This window comes from Falco biarmicus, chromosome 6, assembly GCF_023638135.1.
Source record: "Falco biarmicus isolate bFalBia1 chromosome 6, bFalBia1.pri, whole genome shotgun sequence".
Classification (NCBI taxonomy): domain Eukaryota; kingdom Metazoa; phylum Chordata; class Aves; order Falconiformes; family Falconidae; genus Falco; species Falco biarmicus.
The window spans coordinates 85,054,510-85,067,484 of record NC_079293.1 but is presented as its reverse complement, the minus strand read 5'-3'; the positions used below and the strand labels follow the sequence as shown (position 1 = coordinate 85,067,484).

The 12,975-nt window shown below is 42.2% G+C and overlaps 1 long non-coding RNA gene across 1 annotated transcript in view; it reads right to left on the bottom strand.

Annotated features, from left to right (window-relative positions):
• The window catches only part of LOC130151569 (uncharacterized), an 86,440-nt gene that overhangs the window by 36,135 nt on the left and 37,330 nt on the right, over window positions 1-12,975 (bottom strand). The window contains exons 3-7 of the long non-coding RNA XR_008822617.1: window positions 9,779-9,896; window positions 5,417-5,506; window positions 4,051-4,173; window positions 3,385-3,457; window positions 483-2,353 (exon numbers count right to left, since the gene is read on the bottom strand). This is a non-coding gene — a long non-coding RNA (uncharacterized LOC130151569). The remainder of the gene's footprint in view (window positions 1-482; window positions 2,354-3,384; window positions 3,458-4,050; window positions 4,174-5,416; window positions 5,507-9,778; window positions 9,897-12,975) is intronic.

The window sequence follows — 12,975 nt, the reverse complement described above, 5'->3', positions numbered from 1 at the left end:
AACTTTACAAATCATGAACTGTGGAATAGAAATATGCTAGGAATGGGGAGGATCTAATATAGCCAGCAAGCTGAACTTTGTCCTATGGGACTTTGTCCTATGTCCTCTGTCCTCTCCCACAGGAGCTACCATCATCATTTTTCAGGATCTTGCTCTAAGAATTGCTGATGTGGTGTCAAGGAGAGCCAAGGTCTGCCCTCTGACCTGCTGAGCATTTTGAAGCCAAAGAGCACCTTTAGACCACAACTTTGATCATTGGTTTATGCGCATTAAAGGGGGACTGGGAGGACAGTTTATGATGCAATGAGATGTTCTGAGGAAGATTTCTTCTGCAACTCATAGCTCAAAGGCTGTTCCCTTTGAAGATTTGTGACACCTTGCAGTCAGACTGGTGGCATGAAGAATCCAAATTCTACCAGAAGGCTCACTCATCCCTCTCAGATCCCACCCCGAAGACAGGTATGAAAATGCAGAATGCTTACCTGAGCTGGAGTGCTGGCACAGGGAGCCATGGGCATGGGCCACAGTAGACAGCGGGCTTAAGAAGCGTCCCTGGATAAAACCCTGTCTGGAGCCTTCTGCGTGGTGCAGGGAGGGCACTGGGGGGACAACTCTCCTCTCGATTTTCCTGTGCAAAGATCCTAGGACTTAGGGCACAAAAGTCCAAGTGAATGAGAATTAGTAGCATCCAGGCAGTTAAAAGCTACATAACAAATTTTATTCATACCAACTTCCCAATTTTGTTCTCAAATTTAGGTGCGTTAAATGTTAATGGGAAAGTATACTACAGACACCCCTTCATCACTCATTTAATAGGCACAACAGAACGGACTTGTAAGCTACAGTTACAAAAATTTAACTGAATTACTTTCTCAAACCCAACTAAGCACAGTAAAACAGCTGACAGCCAGTCTGAAGTTTGGAGGTGGAAGATAAACTCCTTTAATACCCTCATTAGCAGTGCTGGGAAGAATGAGTGAATTGTTTCCTTGAAACTTGCACTAGCTAATATTATACTGCATTCTCTACGGTGACATTTAAAATACACACGGTGTATAATAAACAAGACCACCTGAAAGTTTGGTGAGGGAGAAGACAGACCTGAAGAGCTACCTGGTAATGTGGTAGAATCTGCTGTCATGTAAGAAGAGGCTTAAGACAGGAGAAACCAGGTGAACGTTTATTGCCTGTGTTACATGTGATGTGAGAGTGAAAGACCTAATCTTTGCTTCTAGCCTACACACTGTATAAATCTGTAAAATTGCCATATATGTATTTTGTGGACTTAAAAATCTATCTAGGCTTTTGACAGAATAAATTCCCTTCCAACCACAGTAGTCAGACTATTTGTTTCTGGAACTATATAACACCATCTGTTAAAATCTAGTCTGACTTTCCCAGCGATTTAGAGAAAAACAGTGTTAGGAGACACATTAGTAATTTAATGCAGATAATTCCCTTCTGCACTTCCCATTAACATCAATCACTATAGTCAAACTCTTTTGTGTACTGAAACTACCAAAGTCAAGAAGCACAAACATCCTGAGTTCAGAGGAGAGGATCCAAGGTTCCCGTTAGAGCGGAGGACAGCCAGGAAAGGGGGTTTCCTGCTAAAGTGAAACTTCATCTTTTTCAGAATTTGGTTTCAGTTTGAATCAGATAAAATCTTTTTTTCTTCCCGGTCGTCCAGTCAGCAGGAAGCTGCTCAGACACTGGAACAGCTCAGCCTCCATCCTAATACCAACAGCAAAGGCAGGTATCGGTGTCACTGAAGGCTGGGGCTTCCCAGACTCCCTGAATCCCTGGCCAGTCTCCCAGGGGCTGGCAGGCAGCTGTGGAGAGGGAGAGGGGGTTGCCTCAGGACTCTAGACATTTAGCGAAAGTTCACTGAGTGCAAGAAATTTTAGTCTCTAAGATGGGGAATCTATCAAATAAAACTTGTTGTGAGCGAGAATCTTAAAGATAATCTCTTCATCTGGAAGCTCTGCCTAAGGCGTCGGTTCTCACAACATGAAGGAGAAGGACGGTGGGTACAGGACCCGTGTCCTGCAGTTGCAGTAGCACTGACAGCAACGGGAACGGAAGGTTCAACTCACAGGAACTCCCACAACGTGCCTGAGTATCGGGAACCTTTTCCTGGTCTCCCTTCCAGCGTGACGTCTAGAGAGGGTGGCTGAGCTTCAGGGGGATGCACTCCAGAACCACTGCCCCTCGTACTGCACATAGACATCGTACTGTTTCTTTTGCCCCTTCACAAACACAAGCATCTTCTCCACTGCTCAGGCTGGAAACTGTGGCAAGATGCTCCTTCTGTACGGTGTGCGTACGAACAAGTGGGCTCTCTCGCACTCAGCTGATGCAAACAAGAAGAAAATACAAATAATATCCCCTCCCCTCATTAAAACAATTACCAAAATATATAATTCTCTAACAGGTTTCAGCTGTTCTATTAAAATGTATATAATTTAAAATTATCTATTTGAATATAATTCAGCTATATTATTTTTTGAGATGTAAACGATTTTTTTTTGTTTAATTAGCAGTCCATGTGCTCTGTGGTAAGAACATTACCCTTTAGTATCAGAATAACGTCCTGCACATTGCTGACTTCTCCCAACACAGAAATGAAGCCAGGGAAAATCAAAGGCATTTGTTATCTTGATCGAGGGACTCAGAAATATTGCAAGATGATACTTCTAGTGCTTTTGGACTTTCCAGTGTTCTCTGGAAAGGGACAACTACCCTGCTGGGTAATTATCCTAAATAAACCATGCCTGAACCTTAGGCTGCAGCACATTCATCCTGTGCTGTTTCAACTTGGATCTGACATGCCGTACTGGGCAAAAATCATTTTGCGCTATGTCTCTTAAAGACCTTCATATAACCTTCTGCTAGGCAGACCTTCTACGGCCCTACTTTCTACTGTCAGCTGATAGAAAAAAATATTACTCACTGCATGTTTGGAACCCAGATCAGTCTGGAGCACTTTTGCATTTTGTTCATATCTTTCTGGAGGTGCAGTGATCACAGAGAATAAACTTCCAGCTTCTAAAATGTCTTCTGCCTATGAGGCAAACAAACCAACGTCCCCTGGAAGTTTGACAGGGCAAGACTTTCTGCACCAAGCCAGAGGGTGACTGAAGCTTTTGGAGTTTACATTCTCTTCACGGTGTGGTTATGGTGAGAAAACAGAATTACGAAAAACTACACCATCTCCCTCTGCAGATGTGCTCCTTGGGTGTCTGAGTCAGCGCTGCTAATGTTATGGAAACCTCAATACCACCCCCATTTTTTTTTAAATAACCCTGAAAGGCTAATCAAAGAGTGCACAAAAATCTTTTCACTTGGGCACTCAGATTTAGAAAACAGAGGCAATACCCTTACCTAAATCAACAGTTGTATCTGGGAGCTGCAGAACAGCAGGGCATGCTGTGAAGAGGCAGGCCACTTTCTGTTGCTTAATTTGATCATCCAAAGTAGAAAAGATAAGATTAGTGGGGTTTTTTTCACACTGCAGAGGCATTTATAAAGATGAGTGGTATGTCAGACTGGGTGAAGAGAGGATGGTTGTCCTTTCCCACGGTACCGGAATGGAGGATCGTTGCCTGAAACTACTAACAGCCAGAAGGTTCAGAATAATGACATAGAGGTGGTTTCTCACACCACGTGTAGCTAAATTGTAGGAAACATTGTTAGCATCTTGTTGTAGATACTTAAGTATATAGCAGCACAAATTCAAAAGGCTGTTGGACAGTTTAATGGAAGTACATCTAAGGGTATCAAACATTATTCCCAGCTTGGGAAATTATCGCACCTCAAACGACAGAGGATGAACAAGTATCGTTTAGCCCCATAGTCTCTTCTTGACTTTGGTCAGTAATGGATGCATAATTTAAATACAGTGCATTTATACTAGCTACGTATGGCCATTTAACTGGCCACAACCAGAAAGAGAATAGGGAGGCTGGGCTGAGGTTCAGGCCTTGCTGCATGAAGGCTACTGCTACCACAGCAGCACAGTTGGGGGAGAGGAAAGAGAGAGGAACGGACCTGCCATCAGCACTGAACGGCATGTAGGTCAGCCAGGAGCATCACTGATGTGCGTGATTTACGCAGCTCTGGTATCACAGTGGAAGACGTTCTGACCACCAGGGATGTAAATTAAACATTGGGCTGAAACACAAAACGCAATGCAAAGTAAACCCTTAACTTGATGAGTTTTGCTCTTTACTCTTTTGCTAGGTGTCTGAACAGATATCAGTCTCCTTGATTTATTCATTATTCAAAGCAAAATACCTAGTCCATAATGCAAAAGGTACATGCACAAGTCACCGTGTGCAATTCTGGTTTTTAATGGAGAGATAGCCTTCTCAAAATCAGTTTTCCGTAGAGAATATTCATAGGATTTCCCCAATTCTAAGCATTATAAGCAATAGTATTTCAAGATATCAAGCATATTCCAAATGAGAACAAAGTAGTATTGTGCTAAACACTGCCCAAAGTGCAAATGAAGCATTTGGCACCTCTCTCCTGTGGACAGGTTAAAAATCCCACCAGAAGAGAAAGAGGCTCCAAAGGCACCCAGAAAGGCTGCAACACATCTAGGAAATTAACCCAGAGTCTCAGAGTGGAGCATTTACACAAGCAAACCTTTCTTAGAGTAATTCTCCACTGGTAGAAAAAGTGTGATTTTGTAACTATCACTGCATAGTGCCAGAACAGTAAAGCCAGCTCACAGCCAGCAGGCTGCCTGGGACTGGCCCAGGTTAGTTACCTGTACTTTCAGTTCTGGGAAAATTAAAAATAAACAAAAAAGAGCCACACAAAAATGGCAAAATGCCCAGCTCGTGGGGTTTAATGGTAAGAGTATTTTCACCAGCATTTACCAAACTGCACTGCATTGGAGGCTGTGTTGGCATGGGAGAGGAGAGGAGGTTTCATGTACTCGTATCCTGATGATGGGACTTAACTCTGCAAAGGACACCGAGGCACTGAAAAAGTGACACTGAAAACAATAAAGGGTGAAACATTCTGCTTTTGTTCCTCTGGGCAGAGGCTTGCTCCGGCACCATCTATACCCTGGACCAAGTGTCCCACCACCACGCTGACGATCTACATCACGGTGACCCACCCTGACATTTTGATTTTCTCAACACATGTCTGTTTTCATCGCAGCTTTCTACACGTTTTGATTCTGCTCCTGTTCAGGAAAAAAATGCCCTCAAAGGTAGTTCTGCTTGATCAAGATCTCTCCTGAGAAGAGACTTAAGGCTTTATGGAAGAAGAGGATCCAGACTGGGCAGTTGGCTCCCTAGCTCTTCTTCTGTGAATCCAGCTCAAGTAATTTTAGTTAGTGACTCTCTCGCCCCATTTCGTTTACTTTGTGACATTAACATGGTGCTAGATGCTAACTCACCGCTCTGGGGACATATGTTCGAGAGGCAAAATATCCAGTCATCTTTAGGCGGTTTGCCACCATCCTTCACCAAGCCCATTGCAGAGACAACTGCAGAAAGTTAGGTCAGAAAGCAGATTTCAAACCACGTTACACAAGGGAAACAAATGCTATCCAGGAAGCCTTTTTACAGGTCTAAATTATAAATGATTCCTTGGAAGAAGTTTTATTTTGGAGAAGCGTTTGGTGAGATGCTACATTTGACCACAGACAGCTGGGCTGTTTAATCATTTAGTATCATTTACATCCATAGCAACTGATTTAATCCACTGTGTATATCTGACTACAAACCTTCAGTGAAAAAGAAGAAATAACATACATATATACATGTCTCTGTGTATAAGTAGATACTATAATTGTATGTATTAATATATGTTTATATAAACTACTATACACACAAAGAGCTGCAGTGTCTGATATGATTACAGCATCTCATCTTACAATAAAGAAAATACAACACCATTTTTTGACTCAGTTCACTGAGGATACAGAGATTTCAAAGACAAGAAGAGTTCTTATGTTAATAAAACATTTCTTTTCAGCTTTTGCACTTAGCAATTGCATGGAGCTAATGCTACATAAGGGACAGGGATGATTGTCAAGAGTGAGTCTGACTAAATTGTTTTGATTGTCCACAGTAAAAAGATGATGCAAATGAATGCCTCAGCTGTTACAAAGCTAGCTTGATTTCCCAGTAAGCTCTTAATGATATTTGTAAATACACTTCAGTATTAGAATTCAGAATTTCAGGAATATAGTATTCAACATAATTCAGCGTAGCACGATACTGCCCACACAAATAAAGGTAAGTAAGCCAGCACATGAAGAACTAAAGGAAAAGGTAAAGCTATTTGCAGGAGAGAATACTATAACATAGAAATGCACTTGATGAAATATTTAAGGATATATTGAAACAGAATAAGGAGAACAACTCTTGCATTTTCTTTCTAAAAGTTCAGTGTGTCCTTCTACAGTCAGATCACAGCCTTGAAGCTGTTTGATTTGAAGGGAAAATCACAGCCTATAAGCAGAGCCAATTTTAAAGATGAACGCCTCTGGCTACTGAGCCCAAGAGATGCCAAGTCTTTTAGGTAGCAGCATAAAACATCCATCATACTCCTGTAAGCAGCCAAGTGTGCATATGAGGGGAGAGGATTTACATTTGCCAGAAGGCTTCATGCCTGCCTGCAACCACTAGTGGGCTAGTCCAGTGGTCCCCTCTTGAAATTTAGGATAAGGTTGTCCCCTGCGAAGGATCACTGTTTTCTAAGTGTGGTCCAACCTTATGTTTGAGAGATACTTTTAAAAGCTAGAGAAAAAAATTACAGCTGGTGCTGGCCCTCTCTATCAAAAATAATGCTGCTTGGGGGAAACTGCACAGCAGAACTAAGGTGGCACTATCCTATGCATTTGTGCCAATAGTCTTCATTACAGACAAATTGATATGAAATATTGACAATAAGGAAGATCCATATCAGGAACCTAGTGCTGAACAGTCCAGATACAAGTTCTGTGAGTCATTTGATCCTTAAGTATGGGCTCCCTGAGGTTACCAAGAGGAGCCATTCGATACTCCCCAATTGCCATCTATCCCATTTACCTGTGCGTTTATATAGGCTGGGACTTTCACCAGGTCTCAGATCTGCTGCACTTAATCTTTCATTTAAAACATGGAAAAAATCCTCTTGATAGTATTTCCTATGCAGGATTCTTATTCTGCCGAGAGTCTCCCCTTACAAAGACAGGGGTGTCTGGGCAAAGGCCAGTCTCTGTTGCTGGCAACAGCTGTATGGCCACAGTCACCAACAATCACAGTTGTAGATCTATTTGTGCCTTCAGCTTTTGCCTGCTATACTGTGAAACTAGCATAGCACTGCTTTTCAAGTCACTGTTTGAAAGAGGATAGAGAACCTGAAAGCAAATAGGTAATGAAAGCCTTCTGCCTTCCAAAGCAGCTAGGTCTGCTCAAGAAGACAAAAGGCAAGACAGTGGCACGAGCTTTGCATTGTCAACACAGTCAAAAGCCCCCTCCTGCATACTCCATTTGTGGTTTAAGAGCGATTCATCCTGTTGTAAACATTGCTCACCGCAACCACAGTACTGCAAAGGCCGGGAAGAATGGGCTTGTCTACTGCACACATATTAGTCACACTAAAGCCTATGGATTGTGCAACAAGCCAGTGTTTTGCACTTTCGGGTTCACCACTCTGACCCCTGTTAACTCTCTCCCATCCCACCTGTATCTTACGCATACTGTTCCTCAGTGCTTCATTATAAGTCCATTTCCCATAGAGAAAAAAAAAATAAAAATAGCCTTGTACTGCTGACTAAGCTATACAAGCACATTCTGTATAACAGTTTTAATCCAAACTCAGGTTAAAGATGCAAGATAGGCTGGATTACATTGGTATGACCTATTGTGACAATTTTACTTGACAGCACTAAGGAACTGAGCAAACGTATGTGGTTTTGGGCAGAGGAAATCTGGCTGCAAGAGAACTGGGGCAGAACTCAAGCCTGTTCCTATGTGGCTGAGCTCCTTGGAGAGTATTCACAGTGCCTACTTCAGGTACGCAAATCAAGCACTCAGCATGGCCAACACAAAGGGAAGGACTCACGCAGAAGACAGCTCAGAGCACTGACACTGAACGGACCCTCTGAAAGAGTTTCTCTCTCCATTGACCACATACAGAACCTGAGAAGGCTGGACTCTGGACTCAGTCATCTCCACTTAGATTTCTGAAGTGGATTATTTTGAGCATCTGCTAATGTAGACGTCCAGGCTATGACTTGCAGCAATCTCCTATCAGTCCAAAGGACATAGCAGCATTTTTGTATTCAATAAATTGTTAGCGTTTCTACATGATTTTGTTCAGGCACACGAGTAATCACTGAGCTCCACCACACATTTGTTACACAGCTAAGTATATGATATGGCTCAGGGGCTTGGCCATGGTTCCAGGACTTGTTTAAGATCACACTATTCAGTAGAGGCATTAGGAATAGTTATCTAGGCAGCCCTGTTCTAAAATAGCTGAGCAGCATCCCTCTTACATCCACTAATTTTGGTATTTTTCCTAACATCTTACAAAAATCCCTAAAAAAGGATTTCTAAGACAAAGTAAGTCTTGAATTTGTAGAGCAGGAACTTTATCTTTCCCTTATACTTACACATTTTTTTCTATCATTTTGGACCTCTCTTAAGTCTTCGACATTTCTGCTGCAAGCATCTAGAAGGACTTCAAGTCCCGAGACCACAGTTTCTGAGTACCTAATGTGAGCACCTGAAGCTTTTCATTAAGTGCAGGACAACTTCCCAGTAGGGCTCAGGTCTCTTTAACCTGCACCTGGAAAGGGAGGTATCCAAGGGTCCCAGCCGCTCCTGGAAACTCTGTGCATTGCTCTCCTGGTGAGGCATACTTTCGACCCCAAAGGAGCTCCAGTCTCTTGACCCTTCTGTCAGGCATTCCAGCAAGATGACAACAAAGCTGCCAGCTTCATAAGGACATGCTAAACCTATTTTTAAAATCCTCTGCTCTCTGTCAGTTATAACACCCTTTTTGAAGGTTAAAATAGAAACCAGTTTCCAGCATCTACAAACCAAAACCCAATAGTTACTTTTGGCACCATCTGACACATTCTTGGCAGACTCAACAGGGAGGGCAGGAACAGGCTGGACATAAAGCCACTGACACCCTATCTGAAAACAGCTCAGCCATACTGAAAAAAATGCTTTAAAATGCTATATAAAAGGAAAACCTCTTTGAACAAGTTTATCATCATATATGGACAAAATGTAACTTTTAAACCAATTTTTGCAGAGCACGGGATGCTGTTGCCTCTCACCAAGGCACAAGCACTGAGATCTGTACTCATAGCAGGAGCACTACACTAAAACCAGCAAGATAGAATGCAAATGTGCTACCAAGTCAAACAGCAGACACATTAACAGAAGAGGAAAATTGTGTTCCCAGAATTCCAGCCCATAACAGACGTCAAAAAGAGATTTATTCAAACAGATGCTCAGTAAATTCTAATCAGAGTTAAATTTGGAGCTTTTCCCTTGTTATCCTGCCTTTGCATTAACTGTTGCTGTTACGCATGTGAAGTACCAGCAGTCCCTTATAATGAGCAAACATGCGCACTCTCCTAAAAATGCTGACGATTCAGCGACAGCGCTCATTAACCATCATTAACCAGGCCCAATCCCACAGAAGGACCTTGTTCTAGAGAAGCTCTGAGCAGTGTTATTCAGTTATTGCTAGCTGTAAAGCAGCCGTGACTATGGATAGCTACGATATTTTACAAAGGGAAATTCATTACCTGAAGCACTATACCTCTTGAAAAAACTTTCTTGTCCATGCAGAGGAACTTTTCTTCAGTTTCTCAAAAAAGTGACCAAGGAAACTGCATAGCAAGAACATCATCAATTCTGTTTCATCTGTAGATAAAAAACATAATACATTGCATCCTAGCAACAATAACAAGAGAGCAGATGATGGGAAAGGAGCATCCAAATATTTTTTTCCCCTTTTTAGCATCTTTCTAGACTTTGAGCTCAGCCCCTGCGGGACAGAAAGCTGGCAAACTGCTGGTATAGCAGCAAATAGAAAATCAAAGATGCACTTGCAGGGTCCTTGACCAACAGATTGCCAGCTTATGCCAGCTTTCCTTAAAAAGAGGCACTGATTTTTTTATTATTTTTTTTTCACATCTAGTTAGGATCTCCAAGTTGAGTAACACTTGCAGAAAATTACTGGGAATCCAGGTATCAAATTATTCTCAAATTTAAAATGCTAAAAAAGAACCATGTGGAACAACTTCAAAACTGCGGAGGCTACCTCACTATAGCTCAGCCTACGCAGTGCTCTCAATATGGTTGAAAATTTAATGAATTAACTTTGGGAGAGGTCTTAAAATCTTTAAATGGAAGATAAAGCACTCAAGAAAAGCAAATTAGTGCACTTGAAACCAAAAACTAGCATAAAGAAACTACTCCATCATAATGAGCTGAACACCAGCAGGACAGTTAAAGGTAAGAAAGAGAGATCAAAGGAGTCTGTTCCTTTTGCGGAAGAGATATTTTAAGCTCAGAATCCCAAGCTCTGGTACAAAACAGCCACATAATCTCTCATGTAAAAGCAACAGAACTCATTTCTAATCCTTGTGGCTACACCAAAAAGCTATCAGAGGTATGATCTACGTTGAAGATAAGAGTTAAAAAATCAGGAGACAAAGAAAAAGAACCAAAAGTACAAATAAACACTAGCCAGTCAACCCAGAAATACCACTGGTAACTTTTAAACTTATCTCAGCATTTTGAGAGAGGCTTAGTTTGTGATCTGAGTCCTATTAGCAGATGAGTTTGGACCATGAGTCTGAGATACAGGACGAAGCGTCCCCTAAAACGTAAGAATACTGCAGCTAGCTTGTTGGTATAAAGACTTACAAATTCAGAAAGCTAGTTACTGGCACACAACTACTTCAGGCTCAACCATGAGTGTGGGTTTGTATCTGCGTCACTGGAGGGCGAACAGACAGGTTCAGAGACGCAGAAGGGAAGGAGGATGCAAAGGATTCCCTGTCTGTAACTAGGCATGTTCAGGGAGCGTGCAAATATCCAGGATGGCTTTTTTAAAAGCCATTAAATTGGCTGGCTGAGTCTGACTGCTTGAGGGATTTTCAAACCCTTTGACTTGCCTATTTTATTTTCACTTATAGACAACCCTCATGAAAGCACATATTCAAGATAACTGTGCATAATAGTGCAGAACTTCATGGGCTTTCTCAGTGTGACAAATAAACCTTCATTTTGCCAAGTCACATTTTTTCCCCAGAACATCATCCTGCAGTTTCACTTCCTATTCAGTTTGGCTGCTTAAATAAATAAATCTCAGTCCCTCTAGCACTGTATCATTCATATTTAAATTGTTAGTCTACACATAACTGTTTTGTGCCTTCTGCACTTAATCTTTCAGCCTCTCTTCCTCACATATCCACTTGTGTTCAGGCTTATTAAGTGCTGGATGGAATCTATAACCAGAGCAAAGCCCTGCTTGTCATCCAAGTTTTGCTGCACTGGAATTATACTCAGTAGCACCTGCATACCGACGTGAAGAAAAGCTGAGCTCAGTTTATGGCATACTGGAGTGCTTTTCACCATGTAACAAGTGGAGCAAATCTCTTCCACTGGAACGTGAATCACTCCTAATGCCATCCACATTTTTACATTTACTGAGTTTTTCTCTTGACTAAGTCTGACCCTCGGGTTTGCCTTCGTGAGGCGTCGCACTGTTCAGCTAGCTTGGCAGAACAGACCAACAAGCTGCAGCCCAGCTTCAGGCTGGGAGCCCTGCCTCGTGCTCTCTGGCAGATAAAGCTTTGGCAATTTAAAATGCCCCTGCTCCAACCCTACCGATGTGCTGGGTGTCACAGCAGGCGTGGACACCTTGGTCCTTAATGCGCTGTGCATTAACCAAGCCGGGGATCAGCTCTGGGGCGCTGGCACGAGTTGCCCCTGCTGGGGGGGCAGCCCCTAGCTGTGAGGGGGCGGTTCGCTGTAACTGTCATGGCTTAAATTCCACCGGCTTGGGAGTCAGAGCTACCGGGTCAGTCTTACTCCTTAAACCTGACAGGGCTTCTAACCATGAGGGTATGGGAGCACCGGAGCGCTTATCCCTCTCTGCTCAAGCACTCTACCTTTTATAACTTATTTTTCTTCTTGCAACAGTTGCTGGACAGCTTTGAAAATGTGCTTTAAGTATGCAGCATTCAGCTGTGTAAAGGTAGCTGAATAGGGATTCTCTTGTTTTTAAATACAATCACATATAATATATTGGTGTTTATTTGTCTACCTTTTTTTTTTTTTTTTTTTTTAATTCTGTAAGAGGCAGGGTGGTCCTGTGATTAACTCAACGCGTTTGTGCTCCAAAAATGTGGAACCAGTGTCATTCATGTCATAGTCTCCCTCATGAAACTGTGTTCAAAATGTTGCACACATTCTCTGCATTTTGGCTTTTTGCAGCTGCTGTGACTACTTCTACCTCCTTTTATCTTGTCGGGGAAATTCAGATTTCAAGTTCTTCAGAGCAGGCTTGGTTTTTTTCTGACCTGCTTGTATTTTGCTTAACACGGGGCGACTTGCTTATGCATACAGACCTGGACGATTTGAATGACAAATAACTACCAAACCAGAACAATTTGAGGAAATGTACTTTTTCTAGCTCTTCAGATCTTTTCTGTAACACTGATAAAGACTTTTTTCTGAGCAACGTGGCCATAAATGAAACAGAACAGTAAGAAAAAGGCCTTACATTAGAGCCCTTTCATCACTCTCCCTAATTCCCTACCCAACTTCCAAAAAATGCAGGAATTTGGGATGAAAAAAAATAAATATGCAAGAAACAGAGTAAGCAGTGAAAACTCCTGAAAGCCTAAAATGAATTGGCAGGCAGAGCAGTCAGATTTTAGAATGGACAACTCACATGTGCTAGAAAATCTATGAGAGAAGCAGCCCCTCA